Below are 9,701 nucleotides of genomic sequence, written 5' to 3'. Positions count from 1 at the left end.
CGCATGCGGACGACTTACACAAACAACGTAAAAAATTTGAATCTCGCGGCGGGAACGGCGGCCATACTTTAACATTGTTATTCCACCTAATAGGTGGAATAACTTTAGGCCTGCTAATGCCTTACGGAAACAGCGTAAATCGACTGCGACGGCCAGGCGTACGTTCGTGAATCGGCGCATCCCCTCATTTACATATTCTACGCCGACCGCAATGGAAGCGCCACCTAGCAGCCATCCAAAATATTGCAATCTAAGATAGGATGGCTTAAGCGTATCTCTGTTTGAGCATACGCTTAAACATAGGTCGGCGTAGATTCTGAGTTAGGTCGGCTTATCTACTGATAAGCCGGCCTAACTCTACCTGAATCTACCTATAAGTGAACTTCTCTCATTTTTAAGCTTTCAGGTGTCATTTTTTATATTGCCCACATATGTTACTTGCCCCAGGTGAGTTTAAAGGAGCATCACATGCTTGAAACAATCTTATTTATCCACAATTTTGAAAGGGTGCCAAGAATTTTGACCTGTCCATTTTTGGAGTTTTGTGCGACATTATGTCCAATTTGCTTTTTTCCTCCCTTTTTTTGTTTTGTTCCAGTACACAGAAAGGGAATACACATGTTTATGGCAAAACATGTGTTACTGCAATACATTTCTGTGAGAAATACTTGATTTTCTGGAAAAAAATTGGGGTGCCAACAATTTCGGTCATGACTGTAGCTCAGTGGCAGAGCAATCCTTGCTTCAAATCCTGGTGCCCATTCAGCATTTTGCCTGCAGTCGCGCCGAAAGGGAGAGTGTCTTTACCCATGTCGTCGAGCCAATTTTGAAAAAAAAAACAAAAATAATTTAAAACCATGTGAAAAAGGCATGGGGGCAGAGCATTTGACTGCAGATCTAGAGGTCCTTGGTTCAAATCCAGATGACCCTTCAGCGTTTTGCTCACAGTCGCGCCGAATGGGAGAGCCAGCAAGTGTCTTTACAGATGCCGTTGAGCCGGTTTAGAAAAAAAAATTCAAACCTTGAGGAAAAGGTAAGGGGGTATAGCTCAGTGGCAGAGCATTTGACTGCAGCGCAAGAGGTCCTTGGTTCAAATCCATGTGCCTCCTCAGCATTTTGCCCGCACACGGAAAGGGAGAGCCAGCAAATCTCTTTACCGATGTCGTCGAGCCGGTTTAGAAAAAAAAATTAAACCATGAGGAATAGGCAAGGGGGGGATATAGCTCAGTGGCATTTGACTGCAGATTTAGAGGTCCTCAGTTCAAATCCGGTTGCCTCTTCAGCATTTTGCCCACTGTCACGCCAGAATGGGAGAGCGAGTGTCTTTACTGATGCCGTCAAGCCGTTTTAGAAAAAAAAATTAAAGTGTGAAATAAAGACAAGGGAGGTATAGTATAGTTCAGTGGCCGAGCAGTCAACTGCAGATCAAGAGGTCCTCATTTCAAAACTGGGTGCCCCCTCAGTGTGTCTTTACTGATGCCGTCAAGCCGGTTTAGAAAACAAAAATAAAACCAAGAGAAAAAGGCAAGGGGGTATAGCACAGTAGCAGAGCATTTAGCTTTAGATCAACCATTCTACTTATGACCCAAATCATGAAAGCATGCAGAAAGCTGAGAGGGAGCCCTGCTTCTTTCGTTGTTCCAGCGTCCAAGAGAAAGGGGCTGAACCTTTATTGGCTTTTTAGAGACAACATGATATCATTCACATGAGCACAATTGATTGGTTCAGTCCATATATGGTGGGTTCTCCTTGCAAGAGTCTTTTATTAGCACAAACAGTCCTCGTGTCACACAGGGCCCCCCACTCAAGCTCACAGGGGCTTTCTTCACTCAGAGACATATTCGCTTCTTTGGTGAAAGAAGGGGGAGGGTGACAGCTGTTTGCTATTATTAATCCTTCTTTGTCTCCATTTCAAGCTGAGATGTACTTGTAACTTTAAAACATTATATGAAAAAAGGGAAAAATTGCGCATAGCAAATAAAAAAATAAAAATAAAGCAGCGACTCAAAAATGTTATACAACATAAATGATACAAGACAGAAAATGGAGTCGCGCTAAAAAATGTTAGATGTGTCTTAGTGACGAGACATATGTGGAAAAAATAAATATATAAGCAAGTGCTAAATATCTGTGAATAATTATGAAAATAAAGATAATGTCCAAATGAATAAAGAAAATCTTTCATAAAAAGTCTTTGACAAGTAAAAAAAATGTCCAAAACAATGTGAACGTATTCAATCTTCACAGTGTTGGGATGACACACAGCTACAATAGATGAATAAAATGATGGGCCACCACCAAACAAAAATACTGACCCTTACCAGAGTCTGCGATCCCTATAGGGATCCGATAAAGCAGGGGGTATCACAATCCAATGGCTATACCAGAACGTCCTTCCTGATGTAAACGGGGTCCTCAGTAATTACTGATCATGGTACGGAACATCCAAAGAAAAAGATAAACTAACATAGTGTAAATCAGTAATGAAACCACCCAAAAATAGAGAGCAGCCCCTAGTGATTAGATGACGGACAGTTGTGATAGATAGAAGGATAACCACCACCGACGCACACACTGACCCTTACCAGAGCCTATGATCCCAAATGGGGATCAGACAATGCGGGGAATGGCATAATCCAGCACAGAAAACCAGAGCGTCCTTGATGTTATGGTCCTCGATGGTCACCAATGGGATAGCAGAGTGTCCATAAAGCAAGGAAAAACTCACATAGTGTAAAACCATATTATATTTAATAGCAAGATAAACATTATAATCTGTTTCTTTATTTAAGGATAATAAAACACTTGTAGTATATTTTCACACATACATATTGTGACAGGAAGTCAGGTAAATCTGTGGATGTTGTCACAGATGGGAGATACATTTCTGCCTTGTTTAGACAATATACCAATTATTATCAGGTGTTGGCTGCAGAAGCAGCCAGAAAGGTTTAAGGGTGTTGGAAAACTTCAGCTGTTCAGAATGAGGCTATTAAGGCCTCTATAACCAATCCAGAGGATTACCACTGATTGCTGCATCCTGAGGCTTTCTGAGTGAAGAGCAGTAGCAGAAATACTTATGAAGAGGTGAGGTGCTGTTGATTTTTCTGTGTGATAGAAATCAAAAAGAGACTATTGTTTTCTGCTGTAGGACCAGCAGTGTCTGCCCAGCACTAGGCTGTGCCAGACTCCATAGATAGGTTCCTGTGTGGTGAAGGTAGCCTTGCAGCTCAACAACAGGCTCACGCAGCTCAACAACAGCCTCACCAAGAGAGCATGGCAGCTCAGCAACAGACTCACGCAGCTCAACAACAGGTTTACCAAGAGAGCCTTGCAGCTGACAGAGAGAGCATTGCAGGCTTGGAAAAGAGACACCAGCAGCAAATGGAGGCCATCGTGACACAGCTTCAGAGACAGCAGACCAAGGCTGGGAGTCAGGCCAGTAACATGCCGACTTTTCGGGTAAGACATTTATTGCCAAGGATGACTGCAGATGAGGACCCTGAGATGTTTCTGACCACGTTTGAGAGAGCAGCGGAAGGAGAGAGTTGGCCTAAAGAACAGTGGGCTGGACTAGTGGCCCCCCTATTATCTGGAGAAGCCCAAAAGGCATATTTTATTTATTTATTTATTTATAAAAATGCTTATTGGGAGTGCAGTCATTACCCAAAGGCCTCAATGTGCTCATAGAACCGACATATACAAATACAAACAGTCTCTTATTACTGTACGATAATTATATAAAACCACATACTAACCATTTAAAAACTGAAGTACTAATATCTTACCCTAATTAGGACCATACACTTGAGAAAATAAAAAAGTTTTTAAAAACTTCCTACATTTTAATAAATCTGTCTCACATCTTATGTATAGAGGTAGAGAATTCCAGAATATTGATCCCTGTGCATCCAGTGTCCTCCCTCCACATGTAGTCTTTCTAAACCTGGGGACAGTCAAATTGACCTGATTAGCAGATCTCAACGCTCTGTTGGGAACATAACAGGTACATTTTTCTTGTAGATACCCTGGGCCTATCTTATGGATAGCTTTGTGGACGATACAGCCCACTTTGAACAAAACCCGATCAGCAACCGGTAACCAATGCAGGGCTTTCAGAGACGGTGTAATATGCTCCCGACGACCCACACCAGTTAATAACCTAGCTGCAGCGTTTTGGATCAGCTAAAGCTTATCCAGAAGGATTTTTGGACACCCCATGTATAGCGCATTACAGTAGTCAAGCCGGCTACCAATAAAAGCATTAATCACGTGCACTTTGTCCACCTCGTCAATAAAATGCAGTGTAGAACGCAGAAGTTTCAGTTGGTAATAGCATAAGCTCACCACCTGATTCACCTGCGATTTTAATGACAATTTGGAATCCAGAATGATTCCCAAGTCCCGAACCTGGGTAGCCGGGGTAGGGGATGGCATAAACGAAGCCGGCCAGGAAGGAAAATCATTCAGACTGGTTTTACTCTGATTGCTAATAACAATACACTCCGTTTTAGAGCCATTAAGTTTTAAATAGTTGGCTCCCATCCAGGACTGTATCTCCTCCAGGCAGGATGCCAGATCCACCTGTACTTCCTCCTTTTTAGGCAGCTTAAAATAAATCTGCGTATCATCTGCATAAACATGAAATCTAAGATTATGCCGCCGAATAATATACAACAGCGGCCTCATGTAGATATTAAATAATATTGGCGATAACGCCGACCCCTGAGGAACCCCGCAGGACAAGGAGCTATTAGATGAATAATACGTCCCTAGTCTTACCCTCTGAGTCCTATTCTGTAGGAATGAGGCCATCCATGTCAGTGCCATGTCCTCAAACCCAGCCACAGACACCAGCCTTTCCAAAAGTCTGGCATGATCTATAGTGTCAAATGCAGCCGACAAATCCAGCAGTATTAACGCTGAAGCCTCATCGCTGTCCATGGCCCATAGGCAGTCATCCTTCACTTTAATCAGGGCCGTCTCTGTGCCTCTACCAGGACGGAATCCAGACTGATACTCATCGAAAATATCATTGGACTCCAGGTGTGGCTGAAGTTGCCACACAGCCGCTCTCTCCATAATTTTAGCTAAAAAAGGCAAGGTCGAAATTGGTCGATTATTGCTTAACTCAGACCGTAACACGTTGGCCTTCTTCAATAAGGGAATTATAACCGCCTGCTTCAAAATACTCGGCACCGTTCCGATAGCAAACGACATATTAACAATGTCTGCTATAAACGGTGCCAAGCTAACAGCAGAGTCTTTCACCAGCTGCGCAATACAGGGGTCGAGCGCTGAAGACGAAGCTCTGAGTGACTTAAGAATAGTCAATATCTCTACACTCGTTACCGCCGAAAAACAGGTAAAACGTACCCCTTTGTATACCGGAGAACTTTCTGTATAACAAGAGTGAGGTATATTCTCTCTTATGTCTATAATTTTTTGCTTAAAATACTCTGCTAACTTCTCACTTAGTTCCGGAGAAAATTCTTCCTTGATTTGGAGCTTGCAGATGCAAAAAACTATGATCGGTTAAAATTGGAAATATTGGCACGTTTTGGTGTAACCCTGGATGTCCGTGCTCAGCGGGTCCACAATTGGAGTTATCAGCAGAGGAAGCCACCTCGGTCGCAGATGTATGACCTCATCCATTTGGCTAAGAAATGGCTGCAGCCAGAAACTCTTTACGGACCAAAAATTTTGGAGCGAGTAGTCATGGACAAATTTCTTAGGTCTCTTCCTAACACCCTGCAGAAATGGGTGAACCATGGTGGTCTGGAAACCGCAGACAAACTTGTAGACCTGGTCGAAAGGTACTTAACAGAGAATTTGTCCTCTTCCACTAGAAACGCACAGACCTTTCATCCCACAGGAGAGGACCAGAAGGTTGATTTGTTACGGTTGCCGGGAAGAGGGACATGTAGCAGCGGTTTGCCCAGCGGGTGATGAACCCATGCAGTGTGACTTTCTGACAGAGAGACGACAGTCCCTTTTTGCAACCACATGCACTGCAGAAAAGGGAAATGAGAAACCTTTATAAAGAATGTGCTTAGATGGTAAAGATATTGTGGTATTGTTGGATTCAGGTAGCGTGGTCACCTTAGTGAAAAGTGATCTAGTGGTGGGAAAAACCTTACATCCTAGGAAAATGGCTGTAGTTTGTGTACATGGGGACACTCGAGAATATCCGGTGACTACGGTTTCCTTTGAAACCTCCCTCGGTAACTTGTGTCACCAGGTGGGTTTAGTTCCCAAACTGCCACATGACGCCATTGTGGGAAGGGATTTCCCAAAATTCAGGGAACTCTGGGACTGCCCAGATTCCCCAGTAGGTGGTTCTTCTGAGTCTGAACCATCTACTCCAGAAACCTATAACTGTGAGGATTCTCCTGAGTTTCCATTCTCAGTCTTAGCAGGGGAAACACCAGTCCCTAGGGAGGAGCCTGCTACCTCAGAAGAGGAACAGCGGCCGATAGGGTTTGATGACCCCGAGGTGCACAGAGAAAATGTTGTCACTGAGCAATTGAGGGACCCCACATTGCTAAGAGCCCGGGAGAATGTAGTAAAGATAAATGGGGAGTTAGTTAACCCTGACGAGAGGGTTGCCCTCCCTTACTTCAATATTGAAAGGGACCTGTTATATCGAGTGTCACAGAGGATAGAGGACACCATTGAGCAACTGGTAGTGCCTAAACCGTACCGCAAGATGGTTTTGGAACTGGCCCATGGGCACATTCTTGGGGGACATTTGGGAGCAGAAAAAACCCAGGAGAGGATCACCCAGAGGTTTTATTGGCCTGGGATCACTAAGGAAGTGGAATTGTACTGCTCTTCCTGTCCAGTGTGTCAGATTACTGCACCCATGCCACATTTCCGCAGTGCGTTGGTACCCCTGCCCATTATCGAGGTCCCTTTTGAGAGGATCGCCATGGACTTGGTTGGCCTCTTACTGAAGTCCACTGGAGGGCACCAGCACAACTTGGTAATAATGGACTATGCCACCCATTACCCAGAAGCGATTCCTCTCCGAAACACCTCTGCTAAAACCATTGCCAAGGAGTTATTTCAGGTTTTCAGCTGTGTGGGTCTTCCTAAGGAAGTCCTAACTGACCAGGGCACCCCGTTTATGTCTAGGGTGACCAAAGAACTTTGTAAACTCCTGAAAGTGACCCAATTACGTACATCAGTATATCACCCTCAAACAGACGGGTTAGTGGAAAGGTTTAATAAAACCTTAAAACAAATGTTGAGGAAGGTGGTGGATAAAGACGGAAAGAATTGGGATTATCTGCTCCCTTATCTGATGTTTGCCATAAGAGAGGTTCTCCAATCGTCCACAGGGTTCTCTCCGTTTGAGCTACTGTATGGGAGGCACCCCCGGGGCCTACTGGACATTGCCAGGGAAACATGGGAGAGTGAGTTCCCCTCATCGAAGTGTGATTGAACATGTGGCCCAAATGCAAGATAGAATTGCCCAAGTGATGCCGATTGTGAAGGAACATTTAGCCCAAGCCCAATTGGCTCAACAAAGGATTTACAATCGTGGGGCCCAGGTCCGTTCCTTTGCACCTGGTGATAGGGTGTTGGTGTTGGTCCCCACGGTCGAAAGTAAATTCCTAGCCAAATGGCAGGGTCACTATGAAGTGTTGGAGAAAATGGGGGTGGTGAATTATAAAATTAGCCAACCGGGAAGATGAAAACCTGAGCAGCTCTATCACGTGAACTTGCTGAAACCATGGAAGGATAGAGAGTCCTTGGTCGCTAAGACTACCCGATTTTCTGCTCCATTTAACCTGGCTGTCCCTGAAGTTGGGATAGCGGAGACTCTATCCAAAACTCATCAACAGGAGGTTAAAGAATTTGTGCTCCGTAATAAGGAGAAGTTTTCAGACCTGCCAGGTTGGGTCTCCGGAGTTGAACATGACATTATCACCACACCAGGTGATAAGGTCAAGTTGAAGCCTTATAGAATTCCAGAAGCCTGGCCAGAGGCAATTCGCCAGGAAGTAAAAAAAATGCTTGAGCTGGGGGTGATAGAAAAATCAAATAGTGATTGGTCCTGTCCCATTGTCTTAGGCCCCGTACAGACGACCGGATCGATCCGCTGCGACCGCTGCCGGATTTCTGTCTGATGGTTGTACACACCATCAGACTGAAATCCGCGCGTAAACAATACGCGGGGCGTGGCCGCGCCGTCGCCACGACGATGACGCGGCGACGTGGGCGGCCCTGGAAGTTCAAAGCTTCCACGCATGCCTCGAATCAGTACGACGCATGTGAGGGATGGCGGTCGGTTGAACGTGTCCGGTGAGTCTGTACAGACGACCGAATACGTCCGACGGACAGGTTTCCAGCGGACAGATTTCTTAGCATGCTAAGAAATTTTTATCCGCTGGAAACTGTCCGATCCGCGGGACAATTGTCCGCTCGGGCCTACACATGACCGGATCTGTCCGCTGGAACTGATCCGGTGGACCAGTTTCAGCAGATCGATCCGGTCGTGTGTACGGGGCCTTAGTGCCAAAACCAGATGGAATTTGGCGGTTTTGTAATGACTTTCGCCGCCTGAATAAAATCACTAAGTTTGACACCTATCCTATGCCCCGCATAGATGAACTAATTGATCGCCTAGGCACTGCCCGGTACATGACGACATTAGACCTGACCAAGGGTTATTGGCAAATTCCTCTCTCGGAGTCGGCCAGGGAAAAAACAGCATTTGTAACTCCAGACAGATCTTTCCAATATCGGAGGATGCCTTTTGGGTTATAGAATGCTCCCGCCACATTTCAACGCACCATGGATAAGACCCTTCGGCCTCATCGAGCCTATGCTGCTGCATACCTGGATGACGTTTTCATCCACAGTGAGGATTGGGAATCACACGCCAAAAGTTCAGGCTGTGTTGGATTCCATCTGGAAAGCCGGGTTTACAGCCAATCCAAAAAAATGTACCCTTGGGCTAGAAGAGGCGAAGTATCTGGGGTATACCATTGGAAGAGGTCTAATCAAGCCCCAAATAAAAAAAGTTGAGGCTATTCAGGATTGACCACGTCCCACCAACAAGAAACAGGTTCATGCATTTTTGGGGATTGCGGGGTATTATCGCCGATTTATCCCCCATTTTGCCTCACAGGCTACTCCCCTGACCAATTTGACCAAAGGGAAGGAGTCTGTCATGACCAAATGGACTCCCGAAGCAGTAACAGCTTTTCAGGCTTTAAAACAGACTTTATGTAGTCAGACAGTTTTAAATTCGCCTGATTTTTCACGGGACTTTGTGGTTCAGACACATGCGTCAAATGTGGGGTTAGGAGCTGTACTGTCCCAGATTATCAAGGGGGAGGAACACCGTGTTATGTACCTCAGCCGAAAGTTGAAGGCCCATGAGGAGAATTATGCAACCATTGAGAAAGAATGTTTGGCGGTGAAATGGGCTTTGGATTCTCTCCGGTACTACCTCGTGGGTAGACAGTTTGAACTGGTGATGGATCATGCCCCATTGAAGTGGATGGCACAAAACAAAGAGACCAATAGGAGAATAAATAGGTGGTTCCTGGCCCTCCAGGAATTTAGTTTTGTGGCAACGCATCGCCCCGGTGCTAAAATGGGGAATGCAGATGGGTTGTCCCGAGTGCATGCCTGCCTGGCAACCTGTGTCGCAACCCTAGGGTTGAAACAAGAGGAGGGGTATGTGA

This window comes from Rana temporaria, chromosome 1, assembly GCF_905171775.1.
Source record: "Rana temporaria chromosome 1, aRanTem1.1, whole genome shotgun sequence".
Lineage (NCBI taxonomy): Eukaryota > Metazoa > Chordata > Amphibia > Anura > Ranidae > Rana > Rana temporaria.
This window is presented reverse-complemented; position numbering follows the sequence as displayed.